Consider the following 13,685-nt stretch of genomic DNA (forward strand, 5'->3'; position numbering starts at 1 on the left):
AGGTATCTTTAACCCTAACCCTAATATGAATGGTCTAGATTTTAACATGTGGAAAAAATAAAATCAATGGCTACAATAAAAACTTAAATAATCAATATTTAGCAATATTTAATTTTATTGGTCTAGATTTTGACATGTGAAAAAAAAAAAATAAGATCAACGGCTACGATAAAAAAAAATGAGATAAACATTAAAAAAAAACAAAAAAAATTGATATCTGTCAAAAAAAGAGAAAAGGGATAAACATTAATAAAACAAAAAAAAACTAATAATCAGTTCCGAAAATTATGTATATTTTCCACTTAATTGAGGGTTATAAATACAAGCACCCTCAAAGTATTTTTCTCTCACTATGTTTTTTGTTTGTATATTTTCCACTTAATTGAGGGTTATAAATACAAGCACCCTCAAAGTATTTTTCTCTCACTATGTTTTTTGTTTGTAATTTATATATTTGTTTTCATACAGTTTATAGTTTATTGATTCTATATTTATTTTGAATTTCTAATTTGTAAGTGACAAATCTAAAATCGTTTGTCTATGTTTGATTTGCAGATTTTTTATTTTGGTTCGTTTTGTTACAGTATTATTGGTAATCTAGAGATTTTGTTATGGTTCTATCACCATGAAGTCGCTATTGTTACACAACCTCCATCATCATGAAATTGTTATTATCGAGTAAGTTTAAAACTCTATGCAGCTTTATTTATTTGTTTATTTATATTTTTTTGTTACACTCCTCTACTTAATGATTTATTTTTCTCTTTTTTATATGTTTTGATTTGATTTGATTTTTATTTTCTCTTTTTGTTTATATTCTTAGTATAATTATAGTATTTTTTCACTAATTATGTGTTTAATAATCATTATCCTTTTATGCTAATCCAAATAGTGGTCAATACATAGATTTCTTCTAACTAATTTTTTTCTCTCTCCTATTTTTATGTTTTCTATTTTTTTACATTTACAGGTAAAATTGTATTTAAGGGCAGAAGATTTGAAATATTAGTAAAATAGACGAGGACAAATTAGGTTTTTTTAGTAGTAGTTTCTTTTAATATATTATGCGTGTATTTATCTTTTTTGTAAAAACAGTTATTGGGTTTTCTTTTGTTTCTATTTTTATGCATAAATTAAGGGCAGTATTATTGTGCTTTTTCTTTTTGTACAAGATGTGCGGCCACTAAAATAATAAAAGTTAGCTTAAAAATAGGTACCATTTGTTGTGGATCAAATTAATAATCATGAGGAGTTTATTTCAATTAAAAATAGGTACAAATAATTAGTAATAGATATGTATTTCCTTATGAATAGGGTTTGAGAATCAACAATACAATTATTATTTTTATGAAAACAATAAAGATATACTTGAAAAACATATAACAACCGAATTTGTGGGTTTTTTTACAAGATATGCGTCCAATAGAATAGAATAAGTAAATATTGTCTAAAGAATAAGTACTATTTAAATTCATGTTGTACTAATATAACTTCCGAGTTGTGATTTATAACATTTTTAGTAATTTATGGAGTAATAAATAATATTGACAATATATATTTACATAATATTTTTTGAATGTATTGTTATGTTTACTAAAACTAAAATTTTATTATAATATTAAAATATTTGTGCCCGGTCCCATAAGTCCTAGCTCAACTGGCAAAGATTTGCCGAAATTGCTAGGCATGGACGTCTTGATCGGGGTTCGAACCCCGGCTCTCTCACTTGTGTGAGAATTTCTTACATTTACTTTGCCAATTCTTCTATGTACCAAAAAAAAAAAAAAAAAAAAAAAATTTGTGCCCGTGCATCGCACGGGGTCAGAGTCTAGTTGAAAAAAAAAAGAAGAGCAAACCCTAAATGTTTCAATGATAAAAGATAATGGAACTGTTTTTTTCCTTACTTACCTTCAGTGCCAAAGTTTCGATCAATCTACTCCACAACAAAATATCTTTTTTGACAAAAAACAAACCCAATATCTCCATAAGTTATTCTTTCAACTAAATTAGATAAATGAATATGAAACATCAAATGTTACGATTTACAAAACCTATACTCTTTCAACTCAAACGTACACAAATAAAATGCAAAATGCAGTTTTGAATCCACAGTGGGAGTGTGATGGAACCACCGACTCATGTAACTTATGCTGCCGCACAATATCACTGTGAAAACGCCTACTCCCAACACATGCTAAGTAGGATTCTGCAAACACAAGGCCTTACGGGTTTAACCGTTTCCAAAGTTCCTCTACAAAATTTTCTCTAGGGATGTTTATGTTTACAACACTACCAGCCTCAAAATGTTTCAATTGCAGTGTGCCTTCTTTTATTTCCTGCTCGCCAACAAGTATCATCCAAGGGATCCTTGATTCTTTTGCATAGTCAAAGTGCTTCGGTAATCTTTTGTTGACCAAGAACTCTGCTTTCACCCCAGCATCCCAGAGCTCACCAGCTAGCTCTCTGGCTAGTGTTACGTCATTCCCTAATATGCTCACTAGGACTTCTGTCTCGGTTGGTCGGGCCATCTAACAAAAACACCAAACTATTAATACGAAAACAGTGGGTTTCTATCTAGGGGATAATTTTAACCCGGACATTCATTCACAACTTGATAATGACACAATATTCTGTGAAAATTATAATAAAAAAGAAACAACCAAGATCAGTATTATCATTCATTTCCACATCAAAACAGCAACAAAAAGAAGAGGAAAGGAAATATGCAAGAGTCAGCATAAGAAACAGTGGCAGTATCTGTCTGGTGGCAGCTATGTTTAGGAAATAGTGACAGAATTATGTAATGACAATTACCATTAGAAAATAACTTGTGTTCAAATTTAATAAAAAAAATACCTTCTGTGTTCAAATGGGATTTTATGCCCAAAATAATCAAGGAATATTAATTTGTTTTGACATAAACGACTATAAAAGTTAATAATAAAGTATTATGATCACCTGGTTCTTTTCCATCATTTTTTGCTCCTTTATGACAAATACTCTTTAAATTCCCAGACTAACACCAACTGCTGGAACTTGCTTTGAACCAAACATCCCTATCAGGTTATCATATTGGCCACCAGCAGCAACTGAACCAACCAATGTATAAACGATAAATCCATCGCTAAATATAAGCAAAAGTTTTCAATAAAAACTCTAAATGAAACACAGACAGAAAAGGTTTATGCAAAAATATGACTATCATAAACGGTAAGCCACTCTCAAGAATCAGGGATTTCAATTTTACTTCTACATAGATCATCCATATGCTTTCCAAATAAGAATAATTGCAGAAAAATGATGAAAAAAATCATGTTGAGACCATTTTCAAATTACAATTTCAAATTAAGTTTGGAGCTGATCACTGAACTTTTTCTTCAATATAGAAGGAACAGAACTGCAATGCCACTGCTAAAAGACTTCTTGAAATTTTTGCATTATTTATTTTAAATGTGGTTGGTTATTTAATTTGGACCTCTTGTTAGGATAACCACGTTGCAAGAGTTTGACTAGAAATCTCATGTAAGTGACAAGTCGAGCTATCAAAGAAAATAGATTTGGTAAAAAAAATAAATTTGTAGCAACATTGATCTTTCTTGATCATGTGATTCTCTCATGGATGAAATGATCATCTAATTAATCAAAATTTTGTTTTTTTACCAAAAAATACTTCATTCAGTAAAAGGAGTACAAAGAAGGGTAAGAAATACTCCTACAGCTGCAAAAGATAAAACAGAGATGAGAGAATAGACAAAACCATGATTTCAAAAACACTCCAATTTCTTCGGCGGCGCAATATACTCATCTTCAAAAATCAAGGGGTAAAAACATAGAAACCGCCAAAATTATTTTCGAACAGAAAATAAAAAACAGATTTTAGTCTGAGCAGATTTAAGACACCTGGCATTGTGCTCCTCAAAGGACGAGAGAACTAAAGAAGAAACATTTCAGAATGTGGAGAGAAGACAAAAGACACGAGAATTACCTGAGAACCTCCTTTAAAAACAGCTTCAAATATAACTCCAGTATAATAATCAAGACCTCTGGCAAGGCTAAAGTCAAAAACCACCTTATCAAGGCGTTTTGATTTATCCAGAGCATTAAATAAAATTTCCAGGTCATTCAATGCATCAACAGATCCAGCATTTTCTAAGAAAGCACTGCCTTCTTGTTTAAGTTTAGATAATAATGTTAGAGGATGTCCTTTTTCTTTAACAAAAGTTACAATTCTGTCAGCTGTCTCAGCAGTTAATCCTTTCTCTTCCACCTACAACATGGAAGTCAGTAAAAACCACATTACTAAACATAGGAAGTCATGGCATTACAAAAAAAAAATAAAATAGCTTCCTGATGCTAACAGTTTAAAGAAAATAGTAATGTTGCAAAGAATTGTGAAACAACTATTGAATGTCTTTCAAAATGTGACACACGAGGAACAGTTTAGAAATTGAATGTCTCAAAATGTAAATTATGATAAAGGGCAACAACTATTGAATGTCTCAAAATCTTAAGCCAATGTTATGCAAATATACTTGGATAGTTCTACTGACATTTAAATTAGGAATGCAACTTCTTTTTTATTTATGCAAAAAAAATGTAAACAATATCTTCAATCACATCACTCGGACAATATTTGTTAAACTCAGTCCAGCACATATCAGTAAGTGATCCTCCAAGTAAAATAAAAAAGTTTTATCATATATTTCTATAAAAGAAAAAACAATAATACTGGTTTTGAAAGATAAACACACAGTCTTACGTATTCAATGAATCTTTTTCATCTAATCGAGTCCAACATTTGAAATCGTAAATGTTACCAGTAACAGCAGAATCGAAAATGGATGCAAAATACAAAATAATGCGATGCAAACATTGCTCATAAATGAAGAAACAGCAATAGAGAAGCCTAACTATTTCCCATTGATAAAGCATCCAAAACAATATTTATCAAAAGAATCCGTCAATAAATTAGGCAAAACAATATTTACCAAAATAATGCAATGGTACCAACTTGAATTACATCCATAAACCAAACTATTTCCCATTGATAAAGCATGAAATATAAAACATTTAGAAATTGAATATAAAATAAAAGCCTACGTCTTTCAAAATGTGAAACACGAAGAACAGTTTAAGCACAACAAAATTGGTACGCTCAATCATAATAAAAATAATTATTATAAAGGAAATATAAACAAACAACATATGTCCTCACCATTTCTTTTCTTATCTGTTCAAATGGTTGTTTGTCCAACTTGTCAATACTTGAACATATAGTCCTAAACTTTTCAGGAGGTACTCCACATATTTGCATCATGCCATCCAATAATTTTCTATGATTCAACTTTACCTGTGAAACAAAAAGAAAATTACAACAGAAAGGTCATAAGGAAACACACATAATATAATTAGAAGACATCATTGAATATGAAATTTAACCACTAAATTAGAAAACCACAGTTAATCACCAGACACATTCAAATGAATGATATTATAAGGTTTAAATTATATCCAATAAGCTGGGATGAGTAAACTAGCCACATTTAACAAGATCATGAGTGCCCTCAAAAGTCAAAACAAAATTCAATCAACAGGCACATCTAAACGAAAGATATTATAAGCCCAGCATATAATATCATTCAAAATGTACAATGAAACTTATAAGCCCAGCATATATACTAGTACATTTCTGATATTGTGCTGTGCCAATAATCGGCCACCAAAAATACGTATAGACAGACCATTCAAAGTAATGGTTCTAGAAATATCAAATCATAGGCTCGGTAAACAGTCTAAATAGATCTACAAATTCAGAAACCAATATTTTTTGTAGGAGGAATCTTATAAAAAATTTACCTCAAAATCCCCAATCTCCAGCTCCTCAAGCAATTCAGTCAAAATTCTAACAACCTCAAAATCTGGAGCCATTTTTTCAGATGGACCAGCAATATCAAAGTCACATTGATAGAATTCACGGTATCTTCCTTTTGATGGGTTGTCTCTTCTGTAGACCTTGGCTATTTGGTAACTTTTCAAAGATGTCAGACCATTCATAGCTATAAACCTAGCGAATGGAACTGTCAAGTCATACCTCAAAGAACAGAGCTCCCCACCCTGTCAAACAAGTTGATTACCAGTTAACATGAAATGAAATTCAACTTTATCTATGGATTTGGTGGGAACTAATCTAGATGAGAACCTTAATGGCAGTCTGGCTTAAAAAACAGAAGTCTAGATGCATGAAAACGATCAGAAATATCAGAACGAAATTTTTACAGTAAAAATATAAATAAAAAAATCTACTTTGATGGCTGTAAGTTTTTTTCCGTAGAATATTTTTATCTGGAGAAAAGAAAAAGGTTTTGTCATGCAGTCAACTCAACTAGTCAAGAAGTGAACAAGCAATAAACATATGTACCTGATCAGCAAGATCATAAATCAACTTTGAGTCTTCACCATATTTTCCCATGAGAGTTTCTCGCAATTCAAAGACAGGTGTATCCAAGGCTGTGGCACCATGCCTCTCAAAAACTCGTTCTATTACTGAGAATGCATTCTTTCTAATTGTCATTTGTTCTTTAGCAAAATCACGAGTCCCCTGATGTCACATTGTGATACTCAAATGTAAGACTACCAACAATAGCATCCCAGCCAGGTACAGAAGTAAACAAAAAACAATTTCATTATCTATGGGCAACACCATTAAATTAAATGCTTTCAAAATAGATGTTCAAAAGGAGAACCAGTTCCACATTACATGTGGTAAGAATTGGATTACATATGATTAAAAGTAACAGCTCATACAAGATTCCTTGAAATATAATTTAACAATGAAAACTATCACCTGTGTCTCTATCGGATCAGATTATAACTCTACCAAGGTTGCCAAACTCGAAAATCTATGTAAACTTGATGGAGCTTCCGAAGACTCGACTCATAAAAGTCTACTTCCTAATACACAATTATATTAAAAAAAAAAAGGGCCAAAGGGGAATGTTAGCGTGTGCCCTAAGGGCGCGTGTTAAGCTACCTAAAAGTAGAAATTTAGCATGAAGGTAATAGATTTTCTACCTTCTGACTTTATAATTGAGCAAACCATAATAATAAAGTATGATGATACAATGCTTAAGCTTATATTAATCAAACTTAAATATTTCATAGATCAGTGCAAGGATGCAACTATTCAACAACAAAACGACTGGGCAGAGTTTTTTATTAAAGGTTGTTTGAATGCTCACAGCAGTGCTTAAATGCATTCAATAGATATAAAATCAATTAAAATGTTCGAACAAAGTTTCAATTTGTCTACAAAAAAGTGATAAAGTTAAGAGAACTATAACATGCATATCAAACCTAAGTAACACGGTTACTCTTATCCATAAAAGAGTCCAATAAAATTACCTTAGGAATCTTCGGCAATCATCTGCTTTCTACAACATCCTTTACTTTCAATAAAAATTCATTGAATTCAGGTTTCGCCAAATCTAAAAACGATAGAAAATCAGCCACCCAAGTCTCCAATAGCCACAAATTCTCTGCGCCGCTATTTTTTTCACTCTGCAACCTATCCTTAATCAGAGCCAAAATCGAACTAGTTCCTTTCCCCAAAACAGCTTTCTTCTTCTTATCAACTTTGGGTAAGAAACAAACTAACAGTACACTAGTAAGAAACAAGCAAAGTCTTGGGTTTCCTAATGCTAGTGTCCTATGAATGAGGGAACTCACTTAAGGCTTCTCCAAATGAGGAAAAGGCTTGTGTGACTTTTGGGCGGGAAAGGCAGCCTGCCTTTGGCTCAACTTCAGTCGTTCGATCAATCACAAGATCAATAATATGCCACGTGTCAACCACTTTTAATTTCTTAAAAAAATCAGAAAATATGTATACTTTTCCCCGCTAGAAACACGACCATTCTCAAACATGACCCATTTCCGCCATCGTCTTCCGCCGTCGTCCTCTCCTCTGCCGCCGTCCTGCTTGCCAACGTCGGTGTTCGTCACTGTTCCGATAACCACTGTTACCACTGTCTTCCTATTATAATTCTCTTTTAACTCTGCAAACAGATCTGAGAATCACAATTCTTGGAAATTAATTTGGAAAAGAATAATAGCTATTGGAATGATGTTAATTTGGGCAATTAATTTTCTTGAAGGTTATCAATTCTATTTGTTGATTTGTTTGTTTTTTCCTTGTTGCAGGATTTCGATTGGTACTGTTACTAGTTTAGTTTGGGCTGGTTTTTTTTTTTTTATGTTCTTGTCATGTTTAGGCTTGCAGGTGTGTGTTTGTGCAGGAAATTAGTTCTTGGTTGTTACCATAGTCTGTATCATAGTGACTATTGCTTGTGAGATTTGATGAACTTTTGTTTCTAATTTATGCATTTTGACATTTTAGCCAAGGATCCATAGTAGGATATGCATAGTAACTATGCAGAATTTTGATATGCATAACGGCGACGAACGACGGCGGAGAGAAGATTTGAGGACGCGGCGGAAGATGATGTTGGAAATGGGTCACGTGAGGTGAGAATCGGTGTGTAGCGGTGAAATGTAAACATTTATTCTGAATTTTTTTAAAATTTTTAAAAATTAAGTAACACGTGGCACAGTCTACAACATTCGATTGATCTGACGGTTGTAATTGGGCAAAAGGCAGGCTGCCTTTCCCTCTCAAAAGTCACACAAGCCTTTTCCCTCCAAATGATACAACAACACTCCACCTTATCCTGCTACAAACTACCCAGGTCAAGGCAAAACAGAAAATTATCCATCGATGGGGGTTAAGCTAACAAATTACCATAATTGTTTCCAAAAGATCACCTACATTCTGCCCTTGAAGAGCACTTATCTGTTGATGAGAGAGAAAGAAAGTAAAATATAACTTCCTATAAGTTACAGAAGTAGAAACAAAATATGATGATGAACAAGACAATGAGAAATATAAACCTGAACCATCGGGATGTCACCACCCCAGTCTTCTGGTATCAAACCAATTGAAGAAAGCTCTTGCATAACTCAATCTGGATTTGCTCCATCTTTATCTATCTATTTCAAATAAATAATTGAGTCAATAATTCCTCATGCCATCACCAAGAAAATCATAATTGTGTTGTCAAATAGAGGCTACGACGGAATCAACTTACTCATTCTCTATTAAAAATGAGTAACTAACATAATTTAACTTAATCAACTTACTCTTAAAATCACTCTATTGCCTACTGATCAGTCTGAGACTTATATTGTAAACCTATCTAATTTACAAATGTAGCAGGTCAAGTTGATGCAATTTCATTTTAAATTTGTTTCCAATTCATGGTTTTAAGTCGGCAATTGTGAAGGAAGTATGACAGATTTTGAGGTCTGTACACATGAAAACTTATAGGAAATAAGGTAAGAATGTAAACCCTGCTCCAACAGTTACTCCCATACACAACTGCATTAAGGTTGGGGAAAAAACAGTGTTAGATTCAATGATAAGCCCTTAGGGCTTGTTTGAATCACTTTTGTTTTTTAGTTTTGAAAACTTGTTTTATAAATCTGTTTTTAAAAACTGTTTTTAAAAATCAAAACATGTTTTGGCTGTTTCAGTTTTTTAGTTTTTAAAACTAAAAATTTAAAAACAGTTTTTAAAAACAGTTTTAAGAAACAAGTCTACCAAACAAGTTTTCTATTTTTAAATTTTTAAAAACCAAAAAACAGTTTTTGAAAACCATTTCAAACAGGCCCTTACAATTTTTAAATAATTTGGTAGGTTGAATTACACAAGTTATTGATGCATCACTTTCAATTTGTCCATTACACTTTCTTCAATTCATCCAAAAGCAAGATAACACAAACTCATATAAGTTCATTGAATCGTAAAAGATTTTAAAATTCTAAAAACTCTTAACTAATTACTCATTCAAAAGGAAACTAGTATATGCAATTGTTAACAGAGGACTATTAATACAATTAAGTATTAATCTAGGGGAAATATGAAATGTTAATTGACTCACAATTAAGGCTGGTGGTATATATGCAGACAATTAGAGCAATGGTTGAAATGTAGGCATAGATATTGGTAATATCCATATCAGTCTGCACAAAGAGCTATTTAATAATAATAATAATAATATAATATACGAAAAAAGATTAATAGTAAGTATATTGGATGAAGTATAATTAACCATGGCTTTCTTTGATCACTCTAAAATATGTTTAACAAATATGTTATAACTAAAATATGTTATAACTAAAATATGTTGGTGCTCTAACTCAAATGAGTATCACTCTAAGAATTGTATCGTGTTATTGAAATCACAAAGTTCCATTAATTTAAGCAAGCCTGCATTTGGTTTCCAACATTGATTGTTTAACAAATAAAATGTGAGAATCACTAGGCTATTAGACCAAAAGAAAAAAAAAAAAAAAAGTGAAAATCACAATAAAAATACATAACAGACCAAACCAAAAATCTATTTTGACAGAACACAATAATACTCAAACAACAAATAAAAAATCAAATTAGAGATAACCAAAATCAAAATTAACATAATCTATGTCAGATATAATCTAATTTTCGGATTAGGGAGAGAGAAGAGGGTTAGCGTTTTAAAAAAAATTGGGGCTTTTCAATTTTTAAGTACAAAGAGCAAAGTAAGCAAGATTAAGACTAACCCTCGAAGAAAAACAACAAGACGGAGAACGTTTAACTCTGTGCTTTCACAAAACGGTAACTGAAGGAGAAGAGGGAAGCATCGTGGCCGGGGAAAACGAGCAGACAAAATTCCAATTAACATCAAACTAACCCTCGATCCATCTCAGTGGCGACCGGAACGACCTGGGAAAGAGTTGGTGCGGAGGTTTGAGATGGAGACAGCTACCTGTGAAAGGGAAAAGATGAGGGATCTGGATTGGGTGCAGTCAGCACCCTTGACTGCATGCATTCAGTAGAATCAAGATCATTTGATGAAGATCAGACAGCTTAGATTTAACATCAGAATTTTAAATATTTTAAATAATTAATACTGCCTTTTAATATGACCCGTCTGATTTTAATCTTTGACTGCACCTTGACTGCATCACAACTGACTGCATTTAATCCATTTCCCAATCAAAGGCATTAATTTGTTTGTCATGTAGTAATATGTATATACTATACTGAATAGATGTAATACTTCTCCCCCAAGTTTCTTTGCTCGCCCATTGTCAATAAATACTGCTGGTTGCAAAAGTATTTCACACAACAAATTTTCTTGCTAAGCATTATTTTTTTTATTTTGAATCAACTGATATCGAAGAGTTATCCTGTTGCAGCAGTGTACAAGTTGCAGGAATTTTATGTATCCATCCAATTTCTTAGCATCTTCTTCTCTACACAAGAGAAGATAAAACATGACATAATACTAAAATTTTCAATTTATGCTACAGGTTGATTTCCAGATTCAAACAATCAAAGTGAAAGACACAAGAGAAACAATCTAGAGTTTGTATATTTGATTTTGGAGACAAGGAAATGAAGCACAGAATAAACAAATAAAGAGGTAATATAATATATATATATACTTTGGTTTGTTTTCTAAGAAAAGATGCTATGCTATTCAAATATTGGATTGATTCAATACAGTAATTTCTTTAATTTGTATCTTTTGGCAATAGATAATGGAATCATTATTCATATGAATATAAATAATTTATGCAGAAAAAAATAATGTTAATAGATTAACATGTCATAAGCGTGATGTATTTGTATTGACTAATTCTGATAAACTAACAAAGTATATTTTTATTGATATAAGGTGAAAGCTTCCACCATATCCAGGCCTAGGGCTAGAAGACTGCATGTTTCATTGCAGTTTAAGTATTTATACGACTCAGGTTATTGACTAGAAGGGGGAATGCTAAAAATCTTTAGATAATTTTAATTTTAATCTTTTCATGTAACCTACACATCATCTAACCTAAGCAGCACTTTAATCTTTTCAAAAGCATGTATGGATATAAACTTACAATGAAGTAGAATAATTAAACCATATTAAGGGGGCTTTGTATTGATACACTTTACTTATTGTTTTATTTAAGATGTGATGTCTTCCTTCCAGGCAAGAAGATCTCTAAACAGGGGAGAAAAAATGCCTTATTAAATGAATATTAAATTCAATAAGAATTGTAATTGAGGGTGATTTTTTTTCACTATTTGTTTCATAACATTATTTGTTATTACCCATGCATTATATTGACCAATGGTTCTTCAATTATATAAATTAATGAAATAATGTAGCAACAGATAGTTTGTTAAGTAGAAAACTTAACAAGACAATTTGTTTAAATCAAAGCATGCATGACACAATATATTTCAACTAAAGAACAGAGCCAAATACTTGCGTGACTACAAAGAAGCATGTTTGATGGTGGGTTGAATGGAAGCCCCGACTCATTTAATTAACGAGCTTAATATTTAGCTAAAGTTCTACTCATTCGGGGGAGTACTTCCCACCCCATTATGTCCACGTACAATCCTTAAATAAATTAAAAAAACATAGACAACCTTTTAAATAATATAAAATAAAAAAGGACATAGACAACATTTTAAAAAAACATATAGAGAGTCCCTTAATGTTGTTGAACTAGGGAGTACTTCCCACCGCACTATGCTCATGTACCATCCTTAAATCGTATTTTCATTTGAAAATCGAAACAAGAGTTAAAATATATTGACATATATTTATTCGAAATATAATAGAGTTATAATTATTTTATATTTATAGAGTTTCTATATAGTCTCAGGAATGAAGATGAGAGAAATAATCCCCTAATCACTACAAGAATCCTCTGCCTTTCCTACAAAAATTTTCGTGGGAATAGTGCCAATTTTCGTAGGAATTGTAGCATTTCCGACGACATTTCCTACCAACAGATTTGTAGGGAAAAAGCTGACTATTCCGACAACATTTCCTACGAACTTTGTAGGAAATGTATTTGTGTCAGGGGACCACTTTCAGTCAGAACATTACCTACGAAATTTGGTAGGAAATGTATTTGTGTAAGGGGACCACTTTCGTCAGAACATTACCTACAAAATTTGGTAGGAAATGTATTTTCGTCAAAACTTTTCAATCAGAACATTACCTACGAAAATCTGGTAGGTACTGTATTTAATATTTAAAAAAAAATAGCTTCAGGTTTTTTTAAATTGAATTAAAATTAGGTTTTAAAAACTGCACCAAAACTAAATTTGAATTTTGCGCCAAATAAATTCAAATTTGGCTCCAAAAATACAAATTTTCAAAAACTGAAAATTCGAACTTTCGCTCTGCTTCATTAAGAAATATTTTGGCGCCCAAAATTTCATTTTGTATAAATCCACTACACAAGGTATCAAATTAATTACAAAGGTCTACATAAGGAGTGAATTGAGCACAAGGTGTGCAAAATCCACTACACAACAAGTCAAATTACAAAGAAACTAAAAATTAAGCCTTTGCACAATACCTAAAAATTAACTCATGAGGGCAGCCAATTACAAACTCAGATTTTCTCTGCTGAAAACTAACTCCAATTCCAATTACTAACAGATACAGCAGGAGGAACTAAAGGAGAACTAAAGAGAACAAGCAAGAAGTACAAGCAGAGGAGGGGCTTCACCTCAAGGAGAACTAAAGCACCCACCTCAAAACCAAAAGGGAGGCAGCCTGCCAAACCAGAAAAAA

General features: G+C 31.9%; 2 long non-coding RNA genes and 1 pseudogene across 2 annotated transcripts; 2 read left to right on the forward strand and 1 right to left on the reverse strand.

Annotated features, from left to right (window-relative positions):
- The first annotated feature begins 362 nt into the window (after positions 1-362).
- LOC123884063 lies at positions 363-1,065 on the forward strand. Its single transcript, XR_006800649.1, has 3 exons — positions 363-412; positions 556-678; positions 971-1,065. It is a non-coding gene; the product is annotated as an uncharacterized LOC123884063 (long non-coding RNA).
- A 773-nt stretch (positions 1,066-1,838) lies between these two features.
- On the reverse strand, positions 1,839-7,936 carry LOC123886208 (annotated as a pseudogene).
- Positions 7,937-11,239: 3,303 nt separating this feature from the next.
- LOC123884064 lies at positions 11,240-12,211 on the forward strand. Its single transcript, XR_006800650.1, has 3 exons — positions 11,240-11,318; positions 11,407-11,519; positions 11,775-12,211. It is a non-coding gene; the product is annotated as an uncharacterized LOC123884064 (long non-coding RNA).
- The last annotated feature ends 1,474 nt before the right edge of the window (positions 12,212-13,685 follow it).

Source organism: Trifolium pratense, linkage group LG5 (genome assembly GCF_020283565.1).
Source record: "Trifolium pratense cultivar HEN17-A07 linkage group LG5, ARS_RC_1.1, whole genome shotgun sequence".
In the NCBI taxonomy this organism is placed as follows: Eukaryota; Viridiplantae; Streptophyta; class Magnoliopsida; order Fabales; family Fabaceae; genus Trifolium; species Trifolium pratense.